At 37.9% G+C, this 18,501-nt stretch overlaps 1 protein-coding gene across 1 annotated transcript in view; it reads right to left on the bottom strand.

The window, feature by feature from the left end:
- LOC124011123 (kelch-like protein 4) overlaps window positions 1-17,361 on the bottom strand; it is a 69,457-nt gene extending 52,096 nt beyond the window's left edge. The window contains exon 1 of the mRNA XM_046324180.1: window positions 17,027-17,361. The gene's annotated coding sequence lies outside the window, so the exon portion shown is untranslated. The remainder of the gene's footprint in view (window positions 1-17,026) is intronic.
- Between the last annotated feature and the right edge of the window lie 1,140 nt (window positions 17,362-18,501).

The raw sequence follows: 18,501 nt of genomic DNA, 5'->3' as shown, positions 1-18,501 counted from the left end.
TTCTCTTCCAAGGCGATTGAGGGTGGAATTGAGATATCATTCATGGTAACAGCTGCTGACTCAAACCTCTTGTTAGAATGTTATAAGGAAAGGGGTCAGGGTTTCGATTTCTTTTGGGTTGTGTCGTATATTTTCAGAGAAAGCAGGTTGATGAGAAGTTGTTTGTTTGGCAGCAATGAGGGGTCGTTTGGATGTCAGTGATGTGGAGATATCCATGTGGTCCAAGGAGAAATCCAATGGTACACTGTGATGTATTGGTTTGTGGTGGGTTTATTGAGAGGAACTAAGTTTGACTAATGACTATGACTTACTATGTGCTGGTGGCAAGAGACTGGAATTCATGTTTTTTGACATCCAGATTATTCATTTGGTAGATTTATGTGATTGTCCGAAATTACACGTCAACCAATTGATGATGTGAAAAGTAATTGGATCACCACCCAGATGGTAGAGGGAATTAATGTGAATATCTTTATTAAATACTACATGTATTCGCTTAGCTTTTGATGCGTGTGAAACCAATGATGGAGCGGCAGGTAGCCTAGCGTTTAGAGGCAGGTAGCCTAGCGGTTAGAGTCACATAGCCTAGCGTTTAGATGCAGGTAGCCTAGCGGTTAGAGTCACGTAGCCTAGCGTTTAGAGGCAGGTAGCCTAGCGGTTAGAGTCACGTAGCCTAGCGTTTAGAGGCAGGTAGCCTAGCGGTTAGAGTCACATAGCCTAGCGTTTAGATGCAGGTAGCCTAGCGGTTAGAGTCACGTAGCCTAGCGGTTAGAGACAGGTAGCCTAGCGGTTAGAGTCACGTAGCCTAGCGTTTAGAGGCAGGTAGCCTAGCGGTTAGAGTCACATAGCCTAGCGGTTAGAGGCAGGAAGCCTAGCGTTTAGAGGCAGGTAGCCTAGCGGTTAGAGGCAGGTAGCCTAGCAATTAGAGGCAGGTAGCCTAGCGTTTAGAGGCAGGTAGCCTAGCGGTTAGAGGCAGGTAGCCTAGCAATTAGAGGCAGGTAGCCTAGCGTTTAGAGGCAGGTAGCCTAGCGTTTAGAGGCAGGTAGCCTAGCGATTAGAGGCAGGTAGCCTAGCGTTTAGAGGCAGGTAGCCTAGCGTTTAGAGGCAGGTATCCTAGCGATTAGAGGCAGGAAGCCTAGCGGTTAGAGTCACGTAGCCTAGCGGTTAGAGGCAGGTAGCCTAGCGTTTAGAGGCAGGAAGCCTAGCGGTTAGAGTCACGTAGCCTAGCGTTTAGAGGCAGGTAGCCTAGCGTTTAGAGGCAGGTAGCCTAGCGGTTAGAGGCAGGAAGCCTAGCAGTTAGAGTCACATAGCCTAGCGTTTAGATGCAGGTAGCCTAGCGTTTAGAGGCAGGTAGCCTAGCGATTAGAGGCAGGAAGCCTAGCGGTTAGAGTCACCTAGCCTAGCGTTTAGAGGCAGGTGGCCTAGCGGTTAGAGACAGGTAGCCTAGCGGTTAAAGTCACGTAGCCTAGCGGTTAGAGTCACGTAGCCTAGTGGTTAGAGTGTTAGACTAGTAACTTGGAAGGTTGCTAGTTCAAATCCCAGAGCTGACAAGGTAAATATCTGTCGTTCTGAACAAGGCAGTTAACCCACTGTTCCTAGGCCATCATTGAAAATAAGAATTTAAGAACTTACTTACCTAGTTAAGTAAATGATATATAATAGACAGATTCCACCATGCATTAAAATACATCTCCAGTCAACTGTTTATCTCTCCATCCTGGGATAAATATTATTGACTTGATATTACAAGATATATATGTTTTAAATACATCATATCTATGTTATCTGATCTGCACTGTACTGTCAACTTGAAAGGTCATTTAATTTTTGAGGAGTTCACTAACGGCCCCTTATCATGGGCCACTGAGGGAGCTCATGGAATTTTATTAGAGATGATTGAGAATAACACAGAGTAACAGGGGATTTGATCCTCATGGTAGAATAACACAGAGTAACAGGGGATTTGATCCTCATGATTGAATAGCACAGAGTAACAGGGGATTTGATCCTCATGATAGAATAACACAGAGTAACAGGGGATTTGATCCTCATGGTAGAATAACACAGAGTAACAGGGGATTTGATCCTCATGGTAGAATAACACAGAGTAACAGGGGATTTGCATAATTTAGCAGACACTCTCATCAAAGCAATTTACAGTAATGAGTGGATACATTTTTTTGTAACTTTTTCCATACTGGTTCCACTCGGGAATCAATCCCACAACCCTGGTGTTTCAAGCGCCAGTCTCAACGAACTGAGCCACAAAGGACCATTTCTTCATCTTGGAAGAATAGCATAAATGGCATTTGGGGGAGGCAGCGTAGCCCAGTGGTTAGAGTGTTGGACTAGTAACTGAAAGGTTGCAAGTTCAAACCCCCGAGCTGACAAGGTACAAATCTGTCGTTCTGCCCCTGAACAGGCAGTTAACCCACTGTTCCTAGGCCGTCATTGAAAATAAGAATTTGTTCTTAACTGACTTGCCTGGTTAAATAAATAAAAAATAAAGCAGCGAGAGAAAAATGAATCAGCTGTGTTTTTGATCCTGATTGAACCATTCTGTTTGAGTCCAGATAATTAACATAATAACAAGTTCGTTGAACGAGCAGTTCAAGAGTTCTACACCATCTGCCTACCCAAAGACTTTACCATACTAGATATAGTTCACTCGGAGCACTGCCTGCCCACCATCTGCCTACCCAAAGACTTTACCATACTAGATATAGTTCACTCGGAGCATTGCCTGCCCACCATCTGCCTACCCAAAGACTTTACCATACTAGATATAGTTCACTCAGAGCACTGCCTGCCCACCATCTGCACATCAAAGACTTTACCATATTAGATATAAATTGCCTTCAGAAAGTATTCAGACCCCTTGACTTTTTCCACATTTTATTAGGTTACAGCCTTATTCTAAAATGGATTAAATAAATAAAAATTGTGAAGAATCTACACAAAATACCCCATAATGATAAATACAGAGGTTCGAAACTGAGCTCAGGTGCATCCTGTTTCCATTGATCATCCTTGAGATGTGTCTTCAACTTCATTGGAGTCCACCTGTGGTAAATTCAATTGATTGGACATTTAGAAAGGCACAACCCTGTCTCTTTAAGGTCCAACTATTTTTAGTGCATGTCAGAGCAAAAACCAAGCCATGAGGTCGAAGGAATTGTCTGTAGAGCTTCGAAACAGTCATTGTGTTGAGGTACAGATCTGGGGAAGGGTACCAACAAATTTCTGCAACATTGAAGGTCCCCAAGAACACAGTGGCCTCCATCATTCTTAAATGGAAGAAGTTTGGAACCACCAAGACTCTTCCTAGAGCTGGCCGCCCGACCAAACTGAGCAGTCGGGAAGAAGGGGTTTGGTCACTCTAACAGAGCTCTGGAGTTCCTCTGTGGAGATGGAAGAACTTTCCAGAAGGACAACCATCTCCACAGCACTCCACCAATCACACCTTTATGTTAGGGTGGCCAGACGGAAGCCACTCCTCAGTAAAAGGCAAATGACAGCCCACTTGGAGTTTGCCAAAAGTTACCTAAAGAATCTCAGATCATGAGAAATAAGATTCTCTGATCTGATGAAACCAAGATTGAACTCTTTGGTCTGAATGCCAAGTTTCACATCTGGAGGAAACCCTGGCACCATCCCTACAGTGAAGCATGAAGGTAGCAGCATCATGCTGTGGGAATGTTTTCAGCAGCAGGGACTAAGACTAGTCAGGATCGAGGCAAAGTAGAGAGAGATCCTTGATGAGAACCTGCACCAGAGCACTCAGGACCTCATACTGGGATGAAAGTTCACCTTCCAACAGGACAATGACCCTAAGCACACAGCCAAGACAACGCAGGAGTTGCTTCGGGGACAAGTCTCCGAATGTCCTTGAGTGGCCCAGCCAGAGCCCGGACTTTAACCCGATCGAACATCTCTGGAGAGACCTGAAAATAGCTGTGCAGCAACGCACCCCATCCAACCTGACAGAGTTTGAGAGGATCTGCAGAGAAGAATGGGATGGCAGGGTAGCCTAATGGTTAGAGCGTTGGACTAGTGACCGGAAGGTTGCAAGTTCAAACCCCCGAGCTGACAAGGTACGAATATGTCGTTCTGCCCCTGAACAGGCAGTTAACCCACTGTTCCCAGGCTGTCATTGAAAATAAGAATTTGTTCTTAACTGGCTTGCCTGGTTAAATAAAGGTAAAATAAAAATTTAAAAAACACTCCAAATACAGGTGTGCCAAGCTGGTAGCGGAAGACTCGAGGATGCAATCGCTGCCAAAGGTTGTTCAACAAAGTACTGAGTAAAGGGTAAATTAGCAAAAACCTTTATAAACCCATTTTTGCTTTATTATTATGGGGTATTGTGTGTAGATTGATGAGGGGAAAAAACTATTTAATTCATTTTAGAAAAAGGCTGTAACTTAACAAAAATGTGGGGGGAAAAAATCAAGGGATTTGGATTATTTCCGAAGACACTGTAGTTCACTACATTAAACAGCATGCAGCCTCAGAGAAAACTTGCTTTTAAATATGTGCTTTCTGATGATGTTTCATATAAAAATATAAAATGTTTATATTTACATTTACACTACAAGTAATGTTATATTTATGTTTAATTCCAATACAACTCATCCTACAATGTTTCACTGTGCTTTTAAGTGCATTGTTTGCAGATGAATTAAAAAATAATTTTGAAAACAGATACAGAGTAATCATACATATAAATGGGAGGAGGGCTATATAAATAAATTTGATTTAACATTTATTTGCTTTGAGGAGAGGAGGTGCTGTACAGATGAATAATAAAAAATGTGCTGTGAAAACAGATACAGAGTAATTTAACATATAAATGCTGGTGGAGAGGAGGAGCTAGGTTAGTGATTTAACACCTGTCTATGTGCTGTGTGAGGAGGAGGAGCTAGGTTAGTGATTTAATATCTGTCTATGTGCTGTGTGAGGGGAGGAGGAGCTAGGTTAGTGATTTAACATCTGTCTATGTGCTGTGTGAGGGAGGAGGAGCAAGGTTAGTGATTTAACATCTGTCTATGTGCTGTGTGAGGAGAGGAGGAGCTAGGTTAGTGATTTAACATCTGTCTATGTGCTGTGTGAGGGGAGGAGGAGCTAGGTTTGTGATTTAACATCTGTCTATGTGCTGTGTGAGGGGAGGAGGAGCTAGGTTAGTGATTTAACATCTGTCTATGTGCTGTGTGAGGAGAGGAGGAGCAAGGTTAGTGATTTAACATCTGTCTATGTGCTGTGTGAGGGGAGGAGGAGCTAGGTTTGTGATTTAACATCTGTCTATGTGCTGTGTGAGGGGAGGAGGAGCTAGGTTAGTGATTTAACATTTGTCTATGTGCTGTGTGAGGGGAGGAGGAGCTAGGTTAGTGATTTAACATCTGTCTATGTGCTGTGTGAGGGGAGGAGGAGCTAGGTTAGTGATTTAACACCTGTCTATGTGCTGTGTGAGGGGAGGAGGAGCTAGGTTAGTGATTTAACATTTGTCTATGTGCTGTGTGAGGAGGAGCTAGGTTAGTGATTTAACATCTGTCTATGTGCTGTGTGAGGAGGAGCTAGGTTAGTGATTTAACCATTTGTCTATGTCTCAAATCAAATGTTATTTGTCACATGAATTTAACATGAAATGCTTGCTTACGAGCCCTATGTAGAGGGGGCACCTGTACCGAGTCAATGTGCGGGGGTACAGGTTAGTAGTGGTAATTGAGGTCATTTGTACATGTACAGTGCCTTGCAAAAGTATTCATCCCCCTTGGCGTTTTTACAATTTTGGTGCATTACAACCTGTAATTTAAATGGATTTTTATTTGGATTTCATGTAATGGACATACACAAAATAGTTGTGAAATGGTGAAGTGAAATGAAATTGGTGAAGTGAAATAAAGAAAAAAAAAAAAAAAAAAAAAAGTGGTGTGTGCATATGTATTCACCCCCAGAGTCTGCAACACCACTAAGCAAGCGGCACCACCTAGCAAACAACACCATGCAGACCAACGCGCTCTCCAAACAGGTCAAGGACAAAGTTGTGGAGAAGTACAGATCAGGGTTGGGTTATTAAAAAATATCAGAAACTTTGAACATCCCACATTAAATCCATTCTTTTTTTAAATGAAAGAATATGGCACCACAACAAACCTGCTAAGAGAGGGCCGCCCACCAAATTCATGGACCAGGCAAGGAGGGCATTAATCAGAGAGCCAACAAAAAGACCAAAGATAACCCTGAAGGAGCTGCAAAGCTCCACAGTGGAGATTGGAGTATCTGTCCATGGGACCACTTTAGAGCTGGGCTTTACGGAAGAGTGGCCAGAAGAAAGCCATTGCTTAAAGAAAAAAATAAGCAAACACTTTTGGTGTTCGCCAAAAGGCATGTGGGAGACTCTGTAACTGTATTAATGTTGGTAAAACTATTAATATTGGTAATATTAATTCATATTTATATTAATATTGTTGTAGCAGCAGGCTAGCCTAGTGGTTAGAGCGTTGGACTAGTAACCAAGAGGTTGCATGTTCAAATCCCCGAGCTGTCAAGGTACAAATCTGTCATCATTGAAAATAAGAATTTGTTCTTAACTGACTTGCCTATTAAAAAAAATAAAACACGACTAATATTGGTAACATTATTAATATTGGTAACAGTCTGTTAATATTGGTAACATTATTAATATTGGTAACAGTCTGTTAATATTGGTAACATTATTAATATTGGTAACAGTATTAATATTGGTAACAGTCTGTTAATATTGGTAACACTATTAATATTGGTAACAGTATTAATATTGGTAACACTATTAATATTGGTAACACTATTAATATTGGTAACACTATTAATATTGGTAACAGTCTGTTAATATTGGTAACACTATTAATATTGGTAACAGTCTGTTAATATTGGTAACACTATTAATATTGGTAACATTATTAATGTTGGTAACTCTATTAATATTGGTAACACTATTAATATTGGTAACACTATTAATATTGGTAACAGTCTGTTAATATTGGTAACACTATTAATGTTGGTAACTCTATTAATATTGGTAACTCTATTAATATTGGTAACACTATTAATACTGGTAACAGACTATTAATATTGGTAAGATTATATTAAAACTATATTCATATTCATAAAACTATTCATATTGGTAACACTCTATTAATAATGGTAACAGTACTAATATTGGTAACACTATTAATATTGGCAACACTCTATTAATGTTGGTAACAGTCTATTAATATTGGTAACACTCTATTAATATTGGTAGCAATCTATTAATATTGGTAACTCTATTAATATTGGTAACAATCTATTAATATTGGTAACACTCTATTAATGTTGGCAACACTATTAATATTGGTAACACTATTAATATTGGTAACAGTCTGTTAATATTGGTAACACTATTAATGTTGGTAACTCTATTAATATTGGTAACTCTATTAATATTGGTAACACTATTAATACTGGTAAAAGACTATTAATATTGGTAAGATTATATTGGTAAAACTATATTAATATTCATAAAACTATTAATATTGGTAACACTCTATTAATAATGGTAACAGTATTAATGTTGGTAACAGTCTGTTAATATTGGTAACACTCTATTAATGTTGGTAACAGTCTATTAATATTGGTAACACTATTAATCTATTAATATTGGTAGCAATCTATTAATATTGGTAACACTATTAATATTGGTAACAGTCTATTAATATTGGTAAACTCTATTAATATTGGTAACACTATTAATATTGGTAACTCTATTAATATTGGTAACACTATTAATATAGGTAACACTATTAATATTGGTAACACTCTATTAATGTTGGTAACAGTCTATTAATATTGGTAACACTCTATTAATATTGGTAACAATCTATTAATATTGGTAACAGTCTATTAATGCTGGCAACAGACTATTAATATTGGTAACACTATTAATGTTGGTAACTATTGTCTAACACTTTTAATATTGGTAACACTTTTAATATTGGTAACAATCTATTAATATTGGTAACAATCTATTAATATTGGTAACACTCTATTAATATTGGTAACAGTCTATTAATATTGGTAACACTATTAATGTTAATAGTTTACATTTAACTTTATTTTTAATATTTTAAACATGTTACATTTTATCTCTGGGATTAATGCAAATGAGCAGATCTTTTTAAAAACTTTATTTAATATTGGTAACATTCTTATTTTCAATGTTGGCCTAGGAACACTGTGCTAATGTTGGTACCGTTTTTTACTTGTCAGCTATTAATATTGGTAACAACGCTTTCTATTAATGAATTGGTAACTTCTGAATTCAAACCAGTTGCCGTGATATTGGTAACAATAGCTATTAATATTTCTTTCCACTTAATATACTGTTGATTACACTGCAGTTATTAATATTGGTAAACATGTCTATTAAAAGTTGTTGTAACTATGTCATTCTAGTTAATATTGGTTTAACACCAAATCTATTAGAGGACGGTAACAGATCCTCTTCATTCTGATTGGTAAACACTATTGATAGTAACACTGTTTAATCCCTGCGACATCACAAGCAGAACAAGATATCACCCCAGAAATCACCTGGAATAAAAATGAGCTAAAATTGTACTCAGCAACACAAGATAACACACCCACAAACTCCCAAGTATGTATTTGAACACGATCCTTTTATAGGTTATTGAAGAAAACACTTTTTATGTCAGAGATGAACTAGCAAACGGATAAAGCATTAAAAAAATTAAGTTTAATATTGAGATATTACTATGTTTCTGGAGAACAATTGAAAAACCTATTTTCATAAAAACTATTTAATATTGGTAACTCTCTTTAATATTGTCTGTCAGTCTATTAATATTGGTAACACTCTCTTAATGCCTGTCTTAGACCCTCAGTTCTGTCTGTCTGTCTGTCTGTCTGTCATTTGAACTTTGTCTGTCTTCTGTTTTTTTTTTCTAATGTCTGTCTGTTCTGTCTGTCTGTCTGTCTGTCTGTCTGTCTGTCTGTCTGTTACATTTTATCTCTGGGACCTCTCATGGGTGTTTGTCCTGTAACCACTTTAACTCACAGGATGAATACATTAATTGCAAAACTATGTTGCTTGTTGTTAGCTGAGGACCGTGTTGAGTCAAACTGAACAATATTCTTTATTTCACAGGAATAAAGCAAAAGGCCTAGGAACACTGTATTAACTGCACCTTGTTCATGCATGGGCAGTAACATCCAATGAATAATTTTAAGATATTCTATTGGTTTGTGTATCTTTGTCCTGTAGAGTGTGAGTGAACTACGCCCCAGGTGAGTTATAAAGGAGCTGTACCAGTTGGGCTTCAGTAGCTACACAGCTAATTTATTAGCTACTGTATAATTAATCATGAGGAACTGTATAGTTAATCATCAGGGGGAACTGTATAGTTAATCATCATGGGGAACTGTATAGTTATTCATGGTGAACTGTATAGTTAATCATCATGGTGAATGTATAGTTAATCATGGGGAATTATTTAATCATCTTCTGTATAATTAATCAGGGAATGTATAGTTAATCAAACTGTATAGTTAATCAGTTGTTAATCATCATGGGGAATATAGTGTTTTTGTTGTTGTTAATCATGGGGAACTGTATAGTTAATCATCATGGTGAACTGTATATTTAATCATCATGGGGAACAAGTTAATCATCATGGGGAACTTTAGTTAATCATCATGGGGAACTATAATTAATCATGGGGAACTGTTAGTTAATTGGGGAACTGTATAGTTAATCATCATGGGGAACTGTATAGTTAATCATCATGGGGAACTGTATAGTTAATCATCATGGGGAACTGTATAGTTAATCATCATGGGGAACTGTATAGTTAATCATGGTGAACTGTATAGTTAATCATGGGGAACTGTATAGTTAATCATCATTGAACTGTATAGTTAATCATGGTGAACTGTATATTTAATCATGGGGAACTGTATAGTTAATCATCATGGGGAAATAGTTAATCATCATGGGGAACTGTATAGTTAATCATCATGGGGAACTGATTGGAACTGTATAGTTAATCATGGGGAACTGTATAGTTAATCATCATGGGGAACTGTATAGTTAATCATCATGGGGAACTGTATAGTTAATCATCATGGGGAACTGTATAGTTAATCATCATGGGGAACTGTATAGTTAATCATGGTGAACTGTATAGTTAATCATCATGGGGAATTGTATAGTTAATCATCATGGGGAACTGTAGAGTTAATCATGGGGAACTGTATAGTTAATCATCATGGTGAACTGTATAATTAATCATGGGGAACTGTGTAGTTGATCATCATGGGGAACTGTATAGTTAATCATCATGGGAAATTGTATAGTTAATTATGGGGAACTGTGTAGTTAATCATGGGGAACTGTATAGTTAATCATCATGGTGAACTGTATATTTAATCATCATGGGGAACTGTATAGTTAATCATCATGGGGAACTGTATAGTTAATCATCATGGGGAACTGTATAATTAATCATGGGGAACTGTATAGTTAATCATGGGGAACTGTATAGTTAATCATCATGGGGAACTGTATAGTTAATCATCATGGGGAACTGTATAGTTAATTCATGGGGAACTGTATAGTTAATCATGGTGAACTGTATAGTTAATCATGGGGAACTGTATAGTTAATCATCATGGTGAACTGTATAGTTAATCATGGTGAACTGTATATTTAATCATGGGGAACTGTATAGTTAATCATCATGGGGAACTGTATAGTTAATCATCATGGGGAACTGTATAGTTAATCATCATGGGGAACTGTATAATTAATCATGGGGAACTGTATAGTTAATCATGGGGAACTGTATAGTTAATCATCATGGGGAACTGTATAGTTAATCATCATGGGGAACTGTATAGTTAATCATCATGGGGAACTGTATAGTTAATCATCATGGGGAACTGTATAGTTAATCATGGTGAACTGTATAGTTAATCATCATGGGGAATTGTATAGTTAATCATCATGGGGAACTGTAGAGTTAATCATGGGGAACTGTATAGTTAATCATCATGGTGAACTGTATAATTAATCATGGGGAACTGTGTAGTTGATCATCATGGGGAACTGTATAGTTAATCATCATGGTGAACTGTATAGTTAATCATCATGGGGAACTGTATAGTTAATCATGGGGAACTGTATAGTTAATCATCATGGGGAACTGTATAGTTAATCATCATGGGGAACTGTAGAGTTAATCATGGTGAACTGTATAGTTAATCATCATGGGGAACTGTATAGTTAATCATCATGGTGAACTGTATAGTTAATCATCATGGGGAACTGTATAGTTAATCATCATGGGGAACTGTATAGTTGATCATCATGGGGAACTGTATAGTTAATCATCATGGTGAACTGTATAGTTAATCATGGTGAACTGTATAGTTAATCATCATGGGGAACTGTATAGTTAATCATCATGGGGAATTGTATTGTTAATCATGGGGAACTGTATAGTTAATTATGGGGAACTGTATAGTTAATCATGGGGAACTGTATAGTTAATTATGGGGAACTGTATAGTTAATCATCATGGGGAACTGTATAGTTAATCATGGGGAACTGTGTAGTTGATCATCATGGGGAACTGTATAGTTAATCATCATGGGGAATTGTATAGTTAATCATCATGGGGAACTGTATAGTTAATCATGGGGAACTGTATAGTTAATCATCATGGGGAACTGTATAGTTAATCATCATGGGGAACTGTATAGTTAATCATGGGGAACTGTATAGTTAATCATCATGGGGAACTGTAGAGTTAATCATGGTGAACTGTATAGTTAATCATCATGGGGAACTGTATAGTTAATCATCATGTTGAACTGTATAGTTAATCATCATGGGGAACTGTATAGTTAATCATCATGGGGAACTGTATAGTTGATCATCATGGGGAACTGTATAGTTAATCATCATGGTGAACTGTATAGTTAATCATGGTGAACTGTATAGTTAATCATCATGGGGAACTGTATAGTTAATCATCATGGGGAATTGTATTGTTAATCATGGGGAACTGTATAGTTAATCTGTATAGTTAATCATGGGGAACTGTATAGTTAATTATGGGGAACTGTATAGTTAATCATCATGGGGAACTGTATAGTTAATCATGGGGAACTGTGTAGTTGATCATCATGGGGAACTGTATAGTTAATCATCATGGGGAATTGTATAGTTAATTATGGGGAACTGTATAGTTAATTATGGGGAACTGTATAGTTAATTATGGGGAACTGTATAGTTAATTATGGGGAACTGTATAGTTAATTATGGGGAACTGTATAGTTAATCATGGGGAACTGTATAGTTAATCATCATGGTGAACTGTATAGTTAATCATGGTGAACTGTATAGTTAATCATGGGGAACTGTATAGTTAATCATCATGGGGAACTGTATAGTTAATCATGGGGAACTGTATAGTTAATCATCATGGGAACTGTATAGTTAATCATGGGGAACTGTATAGTTAATCATCATGGGGAACTGTATAGTTAATCATCATGGGGAACTGTATAGTTAATCATCATGTTGAACTGTATAGTTAATCATGGGGAACTGTATAGTTAATCATCATGTTGAACTGTATAGTTAATCATGGGGAACTGTATAGTTAATCATGGTGAACTGTATAGTTAATCATGGGGAACTGTATAGTTAATCATCATGTTGAACTGTATAGTTAATCATGGGGAACTGTATAGTTAATCATCATGTGGAACTGTATAGTTAATCATGGGGAACTGTATAGTTAATCATGGTGAACTGTATAGTTAATCATCATGGGGAACTGTATAGTTAATCATCATGGGGAACTGTATAGTTAATCATGGTGAACTGTATAGTTAATTATGGGGAACTGTATAGTTAATCATCATGGGGAACTGTATAGTTAATCATCATGGTGAACTGTATAGTTAATCATCATGGGGAACTGTATAGTTAATCATCATGGGGAACTGTATAGTTAATCATCATGGGGAACTGTATAGTTAATCATCATGGGGAACTGTATAGTTAATCATGGGGAACTGTATAGTTAATCATCATGGGGAACTGTATAGTTAAATCATGGGGAACTGTATAGTTAATCATGGGGAACTGTATAGGGGAACTGTATAGTTAATCATGGGGAACTGTATAGTTAATCATCATGGGGAACTGTATAGTTAATCATGGGGAACTGTATAGTTAATCATCATGGTGAACTGTATAGTTAATCATGGGGAACTGTATAGTTAATCATCATGGGGAACTGTATAGTTAATCATGGTGAACTTTATAGTTAATTATGGGGAACTGTATAGTTAATCATCATGTTGAACTGTATAGTTAATCATGGGGAACTGTATAGTTAATCATGGGGAACTGTATAATTAATCATCAGGGGGAACTGTAGAGTTAATCATCATGGGGAACTGTATAGTTATTCATCATGGGGAACTGTATAGTTAATCATCAGGGGGAACTGTAGAGTTAATCATCATGGGGAACTGTATAGTTAATCATCATGGTGAACTGTATAGTTAATCATGGTGAACTGTATAGTTAATTATGGGGAACTGTATAGTTAATCATCATGGGGAACTGTATAGTTAATCATCATGGGGAACTGTATAGTTAATTATGGGGAACTGTATAGTTAATCATGGGGAACTGTATAGTTAATCATGGGGAACTGTATAGTTAATCAGCATGGGGAACTGTATAGTTAATCATGGGGAACTGTATAGTTAATCATCATGGGGAACTGTATAGTTAATCATGGGGAACTGTATAGTTAATCATCATGGTGAACTGTATAGTTAATCATGGGGAACTGTATAGTTAATCATCATGGGGAACTGTATAGTTAATCATGGTGAACTTTATAGTTAATTATGGGGAACTGTATAGTTAATCATCATGTTGAACTGTATAGTTAATCATGGGGAACTGTATAGTTAATCATGGGGAACTGTATAATTAATCATCAGGGGGAACTGTAGAGTTAATCATCATGGGGAACTGTATAGTTATTCATCATGGGGAACTGTATAGTTAATCATCAGGGGGAACTGTAGAGTTAATCATCATGGGGAACTGTATAGTTAATCATCATGGGGAACTGTATAGTTATTCATGGGGAACTGTATAGTTAATCATCATGGGGAACTGTATAGTTAATCATCATGGTGAACTGTATAGTTAATCATGGTGAACTGTATAGTTAATTATGGGGAACTGTATAGTTAATCATCATGGGGAACTGTATAGTTAATCATCATGGGGAATTGTATCGTTAATTATGGGGAACTGTATAGTTAATCATGGGGAACTGTATAGTTAATCATGGGGAACTGTATAGTTAATCAGCATGGGGAACTGTATAGTTAATCATGGGGAACTGTATAGTTAATCATCATGGGGAACTGTATAGTTAATCATGGGGAACTGTATAGTTAATCATCATGGTGAACTGTATAGTTAATCATGGGGAACTGTATAGTTAATCATCATGGGGAACTGTATAGTTAATCATGGTGAACTTTATAGTTAATTATGGGGAACTGTATAGTTAATCATCATGTTGAACTGTATAGTTAATCATGGGGAACTGTATAGTTAATCATGGGGAACTGTATAATTAATCATCAGGGGGAACTGTAGAGTTAATCATCATGGGGAACTGTATAGTTATTCATCATGGGGAACTGTATAGTTAATCATCAGGGGGAACTGTAGAGTTAATCATCATGGGAACTGTATAGTTAATCATCATGGGAACTGTATAGTTAATCATCATGGGGAACTGTATAGTTATTATGGGGAACTTAAGTTAATCATCATGGGGAACTGTATAGTTAATCATCATGGTGAACTGTATAGTTAATCATGGTGAACTGTATAGTTAATTATGGGGAACTGTATAGTTAATCATCATGGGGAACTGTATAGTTAATCATCATGGGGAATTGTATCGTTAATTATGGGGAACTGTATAGTTAATCATCATGGGGAACTGTATAGTTAATTATGGGGAACTGTTTAATTAATCATGGGGAACTGTATAGTTATTCATGGGGAACTGTATAGTTAATCATCATGGGGAACTGTATAGTTAATCATCATGGGGAACTGTATAGTTCATCATGGGGAACTGTATAGTTAATCATCATGGGGAACTGTATAGTTAATCATGGGGAACTGTATAGTTAATCATGGGGAACTGTATAGTTAATCATCATGGGGAACTGTATAGTTAATCATCATGGTGAACTGTATAGTTAATCATCATGGGGAACTGTATAGTTAATCATCATGGGGAACTGTATAGTTAATCACGGGGAACTGTATAGTTAATCATCATGGGGAACTGTATAGTTAATCATCATGGGGAACTGTATAGTTAATCATGGGGAACTGTATAGTTAATCATCATGGGGAACTGTATAGTTAATCATCAGGGGGAACTGTATAGTTAATCATGGGGAACTGTATAGTTAATCATGGGGAACTGTATAGTTAATCATCATGGTGAATTGTATAGTTAATCATGGTGAACTGTATAGTTAATCATGGGGAACTGTATAGTTAATCATGGGGAACTGTATAGTTCATCATGGGGAACTGTATAGTTAATCATCATGGGGAACTGTATAGTTAATCATCATGGGGAACTGTATAGTTAATCATCATGGGGAACTGTATAGTTAATCATCATGGGGAACTGTATAGTTCATCATGGGGAACTGTATAGTTCATCATGGGGAACTGTATAGTTAATCATCATGGGGAACTGTATAGTTCATCATGGGGAACTGTATAGTTAATCATCATGGGGAACTGTATAGTTAATCATCATGGGGAACTGTATAGTTCATCATGGGGAACTGTATAGTTAATTATGGGGAACTGTATAGTTAATCATCATTGGTAACTGTATTCATATACAATGGTAACTCAAGCTGAAAATTACTCATAAATAAAACAACAAAATACCAAATAAAATCTGATAATTGTATTTGTATTTGACTGACAATAAATATCGTAATAATGAAACAAATGTTACAAAAATGGACTCACAAAATAATGCAACTCAATTTAGGCTTTCACCTATTTGGAATAATGCCAGGCTAACGTTTTGCAATTTGTCAATGCAGACTTGTTTTGTGAACCTCCACCATAGCTTACTGCAGTGTTGGAAAAAGTAATCAATTGTCATGACATGAGTAAAAGTAAAGGTACCTTCATAGAAAATGACTCAAGTAAAAGTGAAAGTCAACCAGGAAAAATTAATAAAAAATCTTAAAGTATTTGGTTGTAAATATACTAAAGTATTCAAAGTAAATGTAATTGCTAAAAGTGTAAGTCATTTCAAAATATATTAATAAATATATAATAAATATATAATTATAATATGATATATAATGAATAAAATATTAAGCAAACCAGGCGGCACCATTTTCTAGTTTTTATTTATTTATGGAAAGCCAGGGGCATACTCCAACACAGACATCATTTACAAATGACGCATGTGTAGGAATGACCAGGGATGTTCTCTTGGTAAGTGTGCGAATTAGATCATTTTCCTGTCCTGCTAAGCATTCAAAATGTAACAAGTACTTTTGGGTGTCAGGGGAAATGTACGAAGTAAAAGAAAATACATTATTTTCTTTTGGAATGTAGTGAAGTAAAAGTAAAAGTTGTCAACAATATAAATAGTAACGTGAAGTACAGATACCCCAGAAAACAATATACTGTAAGAAATACTTTCCAGTAGTTTTACTTATTAAGTCATTTACACCACTGACCTACTGTGGATGTAAACAAGGTGCTAAAGCAGTCACCTCTTGGAAAATACAACTGCCTCTGGCTTTACCGAACTTGGTTCTTAATCTGACTATGATCGTTTCGACTCAGTTCCATCCATACGTGTCTCTTGCCTTGCCATACCTGCGTCTTGCTTCCGTCTCCGAGGACTCCTCTACACTCTTCACATTCTCCGGGCTGCTCTTGGAGCAGTCCTCCTTCCTGGTGTTGTTAGGTGAGCTGCTGTTCTTAGGCAGCTCGTGGCCACCTTGCTGCTGCAGGTGCTGAATAATGTTCTGCTGGTGCCATGATTGATTACTGGCTCTGACGTAGACAGGCGTGGGGGCCAGGATACTATGGACCGGACTGTTGCTGTTCTGCTTCCAGAGTCCCCCTCCGCTGCCACCTCTGTCCCGGGAGTGACTCTTCAGCCTGCCCTGGACTGGGGTCCCTCTGTGATCAAAGCTGCCCTGGAGGTATCCTACTCCTCCTCCTCCTCCTCCACCTCCTCCTCCACCTCCTCCTCCTCCTCCTCCGCCACCGGCAGAACTCTGGGATGAATGACTAAACCAGCGCCAACGCAGCCTGAGGATCTGTTTCACGTCAAACTCTTTCTTCCCCGACATCCTCCTCTTTCTTTCTTCCTCCTCTTTCTTTCTTTTTAGAGATGAAGAAGAAGGCAGCAGTCAAATGCACTAGTGTAGAATCCCCCTAAAACATGGAGGAGGGTAATGAAAAAGGAGCCTATGAATTTGGTTCCAGTATGTTCAGTACTGTACGCCTCCCTCCTCCTTTTGTCTTCTTCCTCCTCCTCCTCCGTTGTTCTTTTAGTGGAGGGCAAGAAGGTAATAGTCCTCTCTCTCTCTGCAGCTTTTGTCTCCCTGTGCCTTATTTTCCTCCTCCCTCCAACTCTCTCTCTCTATGCCCCTCTCTCTCTCTCTTTCTCTCTGTGGCTCTCTCTCTCTCTCTATGCCCCTCTTCTCTCTGTCTCTCTCTCTCTCTTTCTCTCTGTGGCTCTCTCTCTCTCCCTCTCCCTCTCTCTCTCTTTCTCTCTGTGGCTCTCTCTCTCTCCCTTTCCCTCTCTCTCTCTCTTTCTCTCTGTGGCTCTCTCTCTCTCCCTCTCCCTCTCTCTCTCTTTCTCTCTCTTTCTCTCTCTCTCTCTCTCTCTCTCTCTCTCTCTCTCTCTCTCTCTCTCTCTCTCTCTCTCTCTCTCTCTGTCTTTCTCTCTCTCCCTCGGTCTATCACTGTCTCTCTCTCTCTATGTGTCTCTCTCTCTCTCTCTCTCTCTCTCTCTCTCTCTCTGTCTCTCTCTCTCTCTCTCTCTCTCTCTCTCTCTCTCTCTCTCTCTATGTCTCTCTCTCTCTCTCTCTCTCTCTCTCTCTCTCTCTACGTCTCTCTCTCTCTCTCTCTCTCTCTATGTATCTCTCTGTTTCAGCTGATGTTCCTCCTGCTGCTCCCTGTTAGCTCAGTTAAAGCACATACATGACACACGTTCCCTCCCTCCCTCGCTTGTCTTCTTGGTCTCGCTCACTCGCTCCGCGTCCTCACTGCACGCGCACACAGAGGAACCGAAACAGAAATGCCCATCCCATAACGTTGGACTAGGCAGCCCCATCCCC

Source organism: Oncorhynchus gorbuscha, linkage group LG23, assembly GCF_021184085.1.
Source record: "Oncorhynchus gorbuscha isolate QuinsamMale2020 ecotype Even-year linkage group LG23, OgorEven_v1.0, whole genome shotgun sequence".
Classification (NCBI taxonomy): Eukaryota; Metazoa; Chordata; class Actinopteri; order Salmoniformes; family Salmonidae; genus Oncorhynchus; species Oncorhynchus gorbuscha.
Note: the sequence above shows the minus strand (reverse complement) of the source record. Positions and strands in the feature narration are given on the sequence as shown.